Genomic DNA, 12,336 nt, shown 5'->3' with positions numbered 1-12,336 from the left:
GCCAAAGAGGAGGAACACTGGTAATTACTTCAGGTTTTCATTTGGGATCCCCAAAGGGCTAAACTTCAGGAGAAAGGATAAACTATAAAAATGCCATTCCTCACAAAGAGTAAAACACAGCTTTGAATCAGCTCAATCTCAGGCAGGATTAAGGTGATCTGTCCTTCATCACCTGGCAGGAACAAAAGTAAATCTCTGAAGGAAGATAATATCATTCAGAGCTCCTCCAACGTTTAATATGCAATGTCTGGCATTCAGTCAAAAATTACTAGGCTTACCAGTATGAGTTTGCTAGGACTGCCATAACAAAGTACTACAGACTGGGTGGCTTAAACAACAGAAGTTTATTGTCTCCTAGTTTTTGGATGCTAGAAGTCAGAAATCAAGGTATTGGCAAGGTTGACTCCTTCTGGGGACCATCAGTGAAGGATCTATTCCAGGTGTCTCTCATGGCTTGTAGATGGTCATCTTTTTCCTATGTCTCTTCATACTGTCTCCCTTCTATGTGTATCTCTTTGTCCAAATTTATTCCTTTTTATAAGAATACCAGTCATATTGGATTAGGGCCCACCCTAGTGACCTCACTTTAATGTAATTACTTCTGTAAAGATTCTATCTCCAAATAAGGTCATATTCTGAGGTTTTCTAGGTCAGTAGAAAATACTAAGAAGAATCAAGAGGGAAAAAAGAAAGTACAAAAAAACACATCAACAATTCATTGGCTTCACTTTGGTGTACTTGTTGGGAAGCCATGAAAATATCAACTCAGCCTGTATAGTGAATAATAGATTTACAGACAGACAGATGTGGGTTAGAATCCTAGCTCTACCTCTAACTCTTACTATGTGATGTTGGATTAGGGATTCTCTGAACCACAGTTTCTTCATCTGTAAAAGGAGGACAATAAAACCTACCTGACAGGATTGTTGTGAGAATTAAATGAGGCAATACATGTGAAAGTGCTTTGTAAACTGCAGGGCCACACATATGACAACATTTGTTCTTTATTGTGCATAATACATAAAACCTTGGGAAATTCCTACTATTCTGAGCAGAAGTTTATAGATAACTTGTTTTCTAGAGTCAATATCTGCCTTAAAAACACTTCAGAATAAAAACTTATTCCATCTGTTGTTGGGCATACTTGGTGAAAAAAGAGGAGTATTTGCTGTGCTATGCATTATTCTGTCAGGTCTCGTTTTGTCATCTTTGTCAAAAGTTAAATCTGCTTCTTTAAGATTGCTGAAATTTTCTCTTTTTTTTTCCTATTCCTAAGACATTTTATAGAAATATATCTTGTTTGGGTATGTTAAAGAATTTTTATTTGTATTTCATCTGTCAACTTATATTTTTGTTTTATTGCTGTTTCTAATCTCAATTCTACAATCAACTCATTCAATAAACATTTGTTGATGTACTATGTGCCAGGCACTGTGCTAAGTGCTTGTGATAAAAGATGAATAATATATCTAGTGGGGAAGTTAGATACATAAATACTTTTGATATAGTGAGATGAGTACTATGGGGGAGGCATGTAAGCACAGAAAAGAGGTCACCTCTGCATGTGGTGCCACTGAGAAGTTGACCTTTGAGTTATGTCTCTAATGATTAGTAAAAATACCTTGTTGAGAAAGGGCAGATGCGCATTTCAGGTAGAGGAAACAGGATGTACAGGGGCACAGGGGAATTGAAGGATTTGATGTATTCAAGGATCAAATGTAATTTGGCATGGCTAGGGTGTAGGATGTGAGGCAAGAGAAGGAGATGGAGTGATAGATTCAGCTGGAAAATTTTGCAAGTCGTTAAAGAGAAAAAGGAGAGGGATAATAATGAAGGGTTTAAGCAGGGGAGTTGAATAAATTTATATATCAGCGGTGGTGTGGACGATGGATTGGAGAGAGGTGAGGGGAAAGGTCAAGAGATAAGTTAGGAGGCTGGTGCTGCAAAAGCCCAAGTGAGAAATGATGAAGGCCTGAACTAGGGAGGTGACAGTGGAGATGGAGAGAAGAGCCCAGATTTAAGAGTTGTGAGGTTTCTCCTCACAATGGAGTAGATAGTTTGCCCCTAATTATTATTCTCTTTCTAGTAAACCATAGAGTACCCCCATTGGGTGAGGATTTATTGAAGGAATCAGAGCAAATAGAGAGCACAGTTGAACATCTACCAAGTAAAAATGAATCTTGCTGGGTGGAAATTGATGTGGAGGTGCTAGGATTTGGTAAAGTGAGTAACTGGATCTGGGTCAGTTTGGTCAGGATATCTCCTTGGATGACTATTTCCTGGCCTCTTTTCTCTCATTAAATCTTCATCACATCTTTCCTCTTTACTCTCAGTTCCACATTTCTCCTTTCATTGAGAAAAAATAAAACAATCAGTTGTGAACCTCCAAAAGTTCCTCCTCCCACACCTACTCACCTACTTGCATCTGTGCCTATTTTCTCTATCTTCTCTCCTGTTACTATAAACTGTACATGCTTTTATCTAAAGTCAACCCATACACTTATGCACTAGATTCCATCATCTCTTGCCTACAAAAGGACATTCCTCCAGCATTTATACCCTAGGTCTCCTTTTTCCTCTCACACCCCACAGCCAATCCCTTAGCAATTCTATCTGCTCTGAATTTTAAATATATCCACGCTGCTCCTCATCCTCTCCAGTAGTACTACCATCCTGATATAAACCACTGTTATCTCTGAGCTACATTATTTCAGTACCCTCATAACTGATATTTCTGCTTCCATCCTTGCATCCTATTTTATTCTAATCTCTACACAACAACCATAGGGTCCTTTTAAAACATATCAAATCATGTTGCTCTTCTGCTCCCCCTGGCTTCTTATGTAAACAGTCCTCAATATGGCTTACATAATGCTACTTTTTGACCACAGTTTCTACCACACCACCCCTTACTCTTAGTACCAAACATGCCAAGTATGCCTTGGAGTCTCTGTACTTTCTGATCCCTCTGTGTGGAATATCTTTCTCCACCTCCACAGATAGGCACCATATGGTTTTCTTCCTCACTTCTTTTGGGTCTTTTCTCAAGTCACAAATATCCTTCCAGACCACCTTTTACAGCACACAAAAATCTCCTGCACACTATCCTTGTTTAATGTCCTTTCTTGCTTTATTTTTCTTCATATCATTTATCCACTACTTTACATTTTTTTTCATTTATTTATTGCATGTTCTCCCCTTAAAATGACATAGTTCTTTGAGAGGGGATTTTGTTGTTTGCTGCTGTATCCACAGTACCTAGATGTATTAGGTGGTTGATAAATATTTCTCAATGAGCAAATGAATTAATTAGTGAATCAACCCTGAAGGAGAAGAGTCTTGAACATTTTCAAAGCTTGAAGGGATATGACTTGGTGAAAAAGAGGATGAAAGGCGTTTCCAGACAGAGGCAGTGTCATTTACCAAGAAAAGACTGTAAGAATGAGCTCTTGAGGTTTGGGGGATAGCAAGCATATTGTCTTACTACTATGAAATGGCTGTTAAGATGTGAATGGATGTAGTTAGCATTATCTTCTTGCTTTTTAAATCCTATCCAGTCTTCAAACCCTTAAACCATACCTCTCCCAGGCCTCATTTGACACTACCAAGTTTTACTTTCGTAACTATACTGTTAGTTATTTGGAGGCAAGAACGTTAGTTAAGTCCTGTGTACTTGATAGATGCTCAAAATGTGTGTGTGTAATGTTGGAAAGGGAAATTGCCCAGTGTTGCGAGTACTTTAGTAAAAGAAATGGTCTACGTTTTGTGACTTTTGATCAGTGGACCATAATGAAAAATATTTATGACACTTAACATACCCACTTTATTGCTTTATGTAAGGTAGTGCTACTGAACATGTATTAATTCCCATATATAAATTTTCTGCTTTTACTCTGGGAAGATAGTCATATATGTCAAACTTCATCAAATTGTTCATTTAAATTGGTTGTGATTATTATACTTTAATTCTTCTTTAAATATTTAATAGAATTTTCCAGTAAAACCATGCCAACCTGCTGTTTTGTTGGAAGGTTTATAACTATAAAATAAATTTAGTAGATATAGAACTGTTCAAGTTACCTATTTCTTCTTGAATGGCTTTTGTTATTTTGAATCAGAGAATTGGTCTAATCCAACTCTGTGTCAAATTTATGGGCATAGAGTTGTTCATGTTTCCCCTTTCTGTCTTTTTAATGTCTGCAGGGTTGTTGTGTTAGTCCCACTTTCATTTTTCATATTGGCAATTTGTTTCTTCCTTTTTTTTTCCTTGGTTTGTATAGCCAGAGGTTTATCAATTATATTCATCCTTTCAAAGAGCCAACTTTTCATTTCATCAACTTTTCTGAATTAAAAAAAATCACTGGGGCACCTGGGTGGCACAGGCCGTTAAGCATCCGACTCTTGGTTTCGACTCAGGTTGTGATCTCAGGGTCATGTTATCGAGTCTGCTCTGTGCTCAGTGCAGAGTCTGCTTGAGATTCTCCCTCTCCCTCTGCCCTTCCCACTTGTTCTCTCTCTAAAAACAAACAAACAAAAAAAAAAACTTTTTTTTTTTAAATCACTGATTTCTCAATGGAACTGAATTGAGAGCTCAGAAATAAACCCATGCTTATATGGTCAATTACTATACAACAAAGGAGGCAAGAATAACCAATGGGAAAAAGACAGTCTCTTCAATAAATGGTGCTGGGAAAACTGGACAGCTACATTCAAAAAAATGAAATTTAAAATGGATTAAGGACCTAAATGTGAGACCTGAAACTGTAAAACTTCTAGAAGAAAACAGAGGCAAAAACTTCTTTGACATCAGCCCTAGCAACATTTTTCTAGACATGTATTCTCAAGCAGGGGAAACCAAGGCAAAAATAAACTATTGGGACAACATCAAAATAAAAAGGTTTTGCACAGCAAAGGAAGCCATCAACAAAGTGAAAAGGAAACCTATTGATGGAAAAAGGTATCTGCAAATGGTAAGGCATTAATATCCAAAGTATATGAAGAGTTTATATAACTCAACACCAAAAAAAAAAAAAAAACAAAACCCAAATAATCTGATTAAAAATGGGCAGAGGACCTGAATAGATATTTTTCTAAAGAAGTCATGGAGCTGGCAAACAGACACAAGAAAAAATGTTCAGCATCACTAATCATCAGGGAAATGCAAATCAAAATCATAAGATATCACCTGTCAAAATGGCTAGTATCAAAAAGACAAGAAATAACAAGTTTTGGCAAGGATGTGGAGAAAAAGGAACCCTCATGCATTGATGGTAGAAATGCAAATTGGTGCAGCTACTGTGAAAACCAGTATGGAGTTTCTTCAAAAAATTAAAAATAAAATTACCATATAATCCAGTAATTCCATTACTAGGTATTTGCCCAAAGAAAATGAAAATACTAATTCAAAAAGGTGTATACACCCCTCTATTTATTGCAGCATTATTTATAATAGGATATGAAACAACTCAAGTGTCCTTGGATAGATGAATGGATAAAGATGTTGGGGAAATAAGGCCAGAGCAGTGGACACTTTTTCTGCCCAAGATGTCTCAGATTCATTCTTAAGGAACTGAGAACTTAATCTTCCAAAATGTCAAAAAGACCATCTTATGCATGCCCCACCTCCCAATCCAGCTCCTGCAACACAAATGCTCAGCACACCGGGGTCTGTGGGATACAATCCATACAGTCGTCTTGCTTACAACTATAGGTTGGGAGGTAACCCAGGCACCAACAGCCAGGTCATGGCATCCTCTGTTATTATGATTCAAAAACGCCCAAAGCCACCAGATAAGCCATTAATGCCCTACATGAGGTACAGCAGAAAGGTCTGGGACTAAGTAAAAGCTTCCAATCCTGACCTAAGCTTCTGGGAGATTGGCAAGATTATTGATAGCATGTGTCAAGATCTCACTGATGAAGAAAAACAAGAATATTTAAATAAACATGAAGCAGAAAAGAATTAATTTATGAAGGCCTATCATAATTCCCCTACATACCTTGCTTAGATAAATGCAAAAAGTCATGCAGAAGCTGCTCTAGAGGAAGAAAGTCTCCAGAGACAGACTTGTCACCACCCGTTTCCAGAGAAACCACCACCTCATCATTGAAATCCTTAGTGAGAGTGTGGTGCCAGATGTTCAGTCAGTTGTCACAACAGCTAGAACACAGGTCCTCAAAGGACAGGTCCAGTCCTTAATGGTTCATCAGTATAAACTATAAGCAGAACTTCTTCAAATAGAGGAACAACACCAGGAAAAGAAGAGGAAATTCGTGAAAACCACAGATTCATTTAACAATGAACTTAAAAGTTTATGTGGTTTGAAAGTAGAAGTGGATATGGAAAAAAAAATTGCCACCGAAATTGCCCCGGCAGAGGAGCAAGTTCGCAAAAGACAGGAGGAAAGGGAGAAATAGGCAGCACAGCAACCTGAATGCAGTCAGAGCTGCATGGTTCTTGAGGAAAAGCAAGCTGCTAGTAAGGCCAAGGAGAAGAAAGACAACTAGAGCATCCCATTAGAGACAGAGGAGACAAACTTTGAGGCAGCGACAGAAAGCCAACAGAATGGTGAAGAAGGCACGTCTACTCCTGAGGACAAGTAGAGCAGGCAGGAGGGGGTGGACAGTATAGCTGAGGAAAGGACCAGTGATAGTAACACTGGCTCAGAGAGCAACAGTGCAACAATGGAGGAACCACCAACAGACCCCACAGTGGAAGACAAGACAAAAGAAATGTTGCCTCGTTTTATGTGTTCTCAATAATTTTTAAATGAGGGGCACCTGGGTGGCCCAGTCATTAAGTGTCTGCCTTCAGCTCAGGTCATGATCCCAGGGTCCTGGGATAGAGCCCCATATCGGGCTCCCTGCTCAGCAGGGAGTCTGCTTCTCCCTCTCCTGCTCCCCCTGCTTGTGTTCCCTCTCTCGCTGTGTCCCTCTGTCAAATAAATAAATACAATTTTAAAAAAAATAATTTTTAAATGAAAAAAATTCCATACAAATTTTATGATTGTTTGTTCTAGCTCTGTGAAAAATGCTGTTGGTATTTTGATAGGAATTGCATTAGATGTGTAGATTGCATTTGGTAATGCAGACATTTTAACAATATTTGTTCTAGTCAATAAGCACAGAATGTTTTTCCATTTCTTTGTGTCATCTTCAATTTCTTTCATCAGTGTTCTATAGTTTTCAGAGTATAGGTCTTTCACCTCTTTGGTTAGGTTTAGTCCTAGGTATTTATGGTTTTTGGTGCAATTGTAAATGGCATTAATTCCTTGATTTCTCTTTTTGCTGCTTCATTACTGGTGTATTGAAATGCAACAGATTTCTGTATGTTGATTTTGTATCCTGCTTTACTGAATTTGTTTATCAGTTCTAGCAGTTTTATACACACACACACACACACACACACACATATATACACACACATACATATACAATGGAATATTACTCAGCCATGAAAAGAAAGAGATCTTGCCATTTGCAATGACATGGATGGAGCTAGAATGTATTATGCTAAGCAAAATAAGTCAGAGAATGACAAATACCCTGATTTCACTCATGTGGAATTTAAGAATAAAACAAATGAACATAGGGGGAATAAAAGAGAGGAAAACCAAGGGACAGACTCTTAACTATAGAGAAGAAAACTGATGGTTACAAGAGGGGAGAGGGGTGGGGGTGATGGGTTAAATAGGTGATGGGGATTAAGTACTGCACTTGTTGTGATGTGCACTGAGTGTTGTATATGAGTATTGAAACACTGTACTGTACACCTGAAACTAGTGTTATGCCATATGTTAACTAATGGAATTCAAATAAAACTTCAAAAAAAATAAGTGTTTTTGAGTTTTAATGGAGTTATGTGGTTGGTTTATTAATACTTTTCTTGTCCATATCACACCACCAAAGGCTTTTGGAACGTTTAGCATCATAAGCCAAATGGCATAGTCACCTTTTAAGCCATTATGAAGATGGTTCTTTTCTTTGGGTCTTATTTCTATTCCTCAACCACTGAAAGTCTCAGAATTTAAGTTAATTGAGAAAATGCCCACCTCTTTTAGATAGTTATCCTTTGATGCTGTGTAATCTACTCTTACAGATGCCTTCCTACTACTCCCTGGGGTGCTTTCCAAAGCCATAGCCATAAACCTCCCAGTTCCCATCAATAGCTTACTGAAAGTCCCTTTTCTTATATACTTCCACAAAGAGTAGCTTCTTGAAAACATCATATATGAGTATTTGTTCACTTACCCTTTTTTATTTTTTAATCAATGTCAGATACCAAGAGTTGTGTTAAGGAGTTGACTGCAGCTATGCTTGGGTTGTATTGATCCAGAAATAGTCTCTATAGTTAAGAATAGTTACTAGCCTGGGCGCCTGGGTGGCTCAGTTGGTTAAGCGACTGCCTTCAGCTCAGGTCATGATCCTGGAGTCCCGGGATCGAGTCCCGCATCGGGCTCCCTGCTTGGCAGGGAGTCTGCTTCTCCCTCTGACCCTCCTCCCTCTCATGCTCTCTGTCTCTCATTCTCTCTCTCTCAAATAAATAATAATAAAATAAAAATCTTAAAAAAAAAAAGAATAGTTACTAGCCTATGAAGTAGTCATTAAAGTGAACATTGGACATAGACATTATGTATACTGCTTTTTGTTATAATTAATATTTGGTATGTTCTGATAAGTTCATCCTTATTGCACAGAAAATTACTTTTTTACCACGTTTTCTAAAGACTAAATAGATCACAAAGCTTAAAAAATTGAATATTCTTGCAGTGGACTGTGTAACTTCAAAACAATTAGCCCATTCCAGAAGGAAAACGGCTGGGAATTAAGTTCATCCCCTTGAAATTGTTCTACAGTAATCAAAACATTCAAAACCTCAAGGCTCAGGATACCATAGATCAGAGCCTACTTTTTTTTAAAAGATTTTATTTATTTATTTGACAGAGGGAGAGAGAGAACAACCAGGGGGAGTGGCAGGCAGAGGGAGAGGGAGAAGCAGGCCCCCCGGCAGAGCAGGGAGCACGATGTGGGGCTCAATCCCAGGACCCTGGGATCATGACCTGAGCCGAAGGCAGACACTTAACTGAGCCACACAGGCAACCCACAGAGCCCACTTTTTGATAAACTCTTAGTAAAGTCTTGGAGACTAGAAGCAAAATAGTTTGTGACACGTATGCTTCCCCAAAACTAGAATAGATTTTTCCACTAGAATAGTGGTATATCTGATAGTATATGTTTCTTTTTTAAAAAAAGATTTATTTATTTTTATTTTAGAGAGAAAGCATGTGAGTGGGGAGAGGGGCAGAGGGAGAGAATCTCAAGCAGATCCCCCACCAACCACTGAGATTGACATGGGGCTTGATCCCACAACCCATGAGATCATAACCTGAGTTGAAACCAAGAGTTGGATGCTCAACCAACTGAGCCACCCCAGCACCTCTGATGGTATATGTTTCTTAAAGGTCCAAATATAATAATAAGTGGAAAAAAAAGAAGATGTGATATATGTATACAATGGAATATTATTCAACCATAAAAATGAATGAGATCTTGCCATTTGCAACAACGTGAATGGACCTAGAGGATATTGTGCTAAGTGAAATAAGTCAGACAGAGAAAGACAAATGCTATATGATTTCACTTATATGTGGAATGTAAAAAATAAAACAAAGAAACAAAGAAACAAAAAGCAGAAATAGACCCATAAATACAGAAAACAAGTTGATGGTTGCCAGAGGAGAGGAGACCAGAACAGGGGAAAATTGTTGAAGCGGAGTGGGAGATACAGGCTTCAAGTTATGGAATGAATAAGTCATGGGGATAAAAGGTAGAGCATAGGGAAAATAGTCAATGGCATTGTAATAGTGTTGTAGAGTGACAGATGGTAGCTATCCTTTTGATGAGCATAGCATGATGTATAGACTTGTGAAATCACTATGTTGTATACACTTGAAAGTAACGTAATATTGTGTGTCAACTAAAATTTTAAAAATTTTATTGATTTCTGATTATTTCATTTTGCTTACTTTGAACTTCATTTGCTATTTTTTGTCTAGTTTTATTAAGTTGGATGCTTAGACTATTCAATTGAGACCTTTTGTGTTTTCTAATGTAAGCATTTAATGCCATAAATTTCCCCTAAGCACTGCTGTAGTTGTTGAATAGGAGTTATAAGAATGTACATCCTTGTTTTTTTCTTGATCTTAGGAGGGATTTATTAAATCTCTCACCATTAAGTATCTTGTTAGCTCTCAGGGCACCTGGGTGGTGCAGGCTAGGCATCCAACTCTTGGTTTCAGCACAGGTTGTGATCTCAGGGTTGTGAGATCAAGCCCTGCATCAGGCTCCACACTCAGCACAGAATCTGCTTGAGATTCTCTCTCCCTCTCGCTCTGCCCCTCCCATTCATTCTCTCTTTCTCTCTCAAACAAATAAAAAAATCTTTTAAAAATTTATCTTGTTAGCTCTAGATTTTTAGTAGATGCTCTTTATCAGATTGAAGAAATTTTTTTCTTATTGGTAAATAACAAAAATTCAACTGAGTAAATTTAAAGATCAAATTGGTTCCATTCAACAATTCATTGATTGGACAGCATCACATCTAGCAAATATAAAGGAGCTCCATCAAGTTGCAGAAAAGGAAAGTTTTTTAAAGGCAGAGAGGGAATAAAAGAAAAGAAACTATTAGCAAAGAATGCATTGTCTCAGACAAGGTCACTCTCCCTAAGGAGAATCCAATCAGTGGACTACCTCTTAGTGCTGACCAGGAAATTCCAGGTTGAATGGTCAAAGGTCATATATCTGGGAGAAGCTGAAGCTGCAATTAGGTTAGGTATTAAGTCTTGGTGGGGTTTAGCATAAGTGACTCCACTGGGGCCTGCTGTCTCCTTTTAACACTAGTTTGCTTAAGTTTTTATCAAAAATAGGTGCTGAAATTTATCAAATGCTTTTTTTTTTGTACCTATGGAGGATCATCTGCTTTTTCTTCTTTATTCTGTTTATATGGTGAATTGCATTGATTAATTTTTGAATATTGAAGTTTTTGCATCTATGTTCATAGGTGATATTGGTCTATAGTTTACTTTCTTGTAATGTTTTGTTTGGCTTTGGTATCAAGATAATATTAGCCTCATATAAAATAAGTTGGGTCATTTTCCCTTTTATTTCCTGGATATTTGTGTGAGATTGGTATGATTTCTTCTTTAAATGTTTGTTAGAATTTGGGGCACCTGGGTGGCTCAGTCATTAAGCATCTGCCTTCAGCTCAGGTCATGATCCCAGGGTCCTGGGATCGAGCCCCACATTGGGCTCCCTGCTTGGTGGGAAGCCTGCTTCTCCTTCTCCCACTCCCCCTGCTTCTGATCCCTCTCTTGCTGTGTCTCTCTCTGTCAAATAAAGAAATAAAATCTTTAAAAAAAATGTTTGTTAGAATTCACCAATGAAGCCATCTGGGCTTAGAGTTTTTCTTGTTAAAAGGTTTTAAACAACAACAAAATTTTTTTTAAGACTTTATTTATTTGAATGAGAGAGATAGGGAGAGAGAGCCCGAGTGGGGTCGGAGCAGGCTCCCTGTAGGGACCCTGATGTGGGCTCAATCCCAGGATCCTGGGATCATGACCTGAGCCAAAAACAGATGCTCATGACTGAGCCACCCAGGCGAAAAATTTTTAATAGATGTGCGACTATTTGGGTAATATATTTCTTATTTATTGAGCTTTAATAGTTTCTGGGGGTTTTGTTTGTTTTTGTTTTTTAGGAATTGGTCCATTTTGTCTAAATTGTCAAACTGATGGATATAGAGTTATGGATAAAGAATGTGTGTTATATATATGCAATGGACTATTTACTCAGCCACAGAAAAGAATGAAATCTTGTCATTTACAATGACGTTGATGGAACTAGAGAGTATTATGCTAAGTGAAATAAGTCAGTTAGAGAAAGACAAATACCATATAATTGCATGGCATCTGTGGAATTTAAGAAACAAAACAAATGATCATAGGGAAAAAAAGAGCCAAACCAAGAAACATACTCTTAACTACAGAGAAAAAAAACCTGATGGTTACAGAGGGGAGGTGAAGGGGAATTGGTTAAATAGGTGATGGATATTAAGGAGGCACTTGTCTTTTTTTTTTGTCTTTTTTTATTCTTATGTTAATCCCCATACATTACATCATTAGTTCTAGATGAAGTGTTCCATGATTCATTGTTTGTGCATAACACCCAGTGCTCCATGCAGAATGTGCCCTCCTCAATACCCACCACCAGGCTAACCCATCCTCCCACCCCCCTCCCCTCTAGAACCCTCAGTTTGTTTTTCAGAGTCCATCGTCTCTC

General features: G+C 37.9%; 1 pseudogene across 1 annotated transcript in view; it reads left to right on the top strand.

Moving 5' to 3' along the window:
• Nucleotides 1-203: 203 nt before the first annotated feature.
• Nucleotides 204-12,336, top strand: part of LOC145717835 (SWI/SNF-related matrix-associated actin-dependent regulator of chromatin subfamily E member 1 pseudogene) — a 171,071-nt pseudogene continuing 158,938 nt past the window's right edge. The window contains exon 1 of the transcript XR_014141306.1: nt 204-6,819. The product of XR_014141306.1 is annotated as an SWI/SNF-related matrix-associated actin-dependent regulator of chromatin subfamily E member 1 pseudogene (transcript). The remainder of the gene's footprint in view (nt 6,820-12,336) is intronic.

This window comes from Leptonychotes weddellii, chromosome X (genome assembly GCF_054177405.1).
Source record: "Leptonychotes weddellii isolate Sample4059 chromosome X, ASM5417740v2, whole genome shotgun sequence".
In the NCBI taxonomy this organism is placed as follows: Eukaryota; Metazoa; Chordata; class Mammalia; order Carnivora; family Phocidae; genus Leptonychotes; species Leptonychotes weddellii.
Note: the sequence above shows the minus strand (reverse complement) of the source record. Positions and strands in the feature narration are given on the sequence as shown.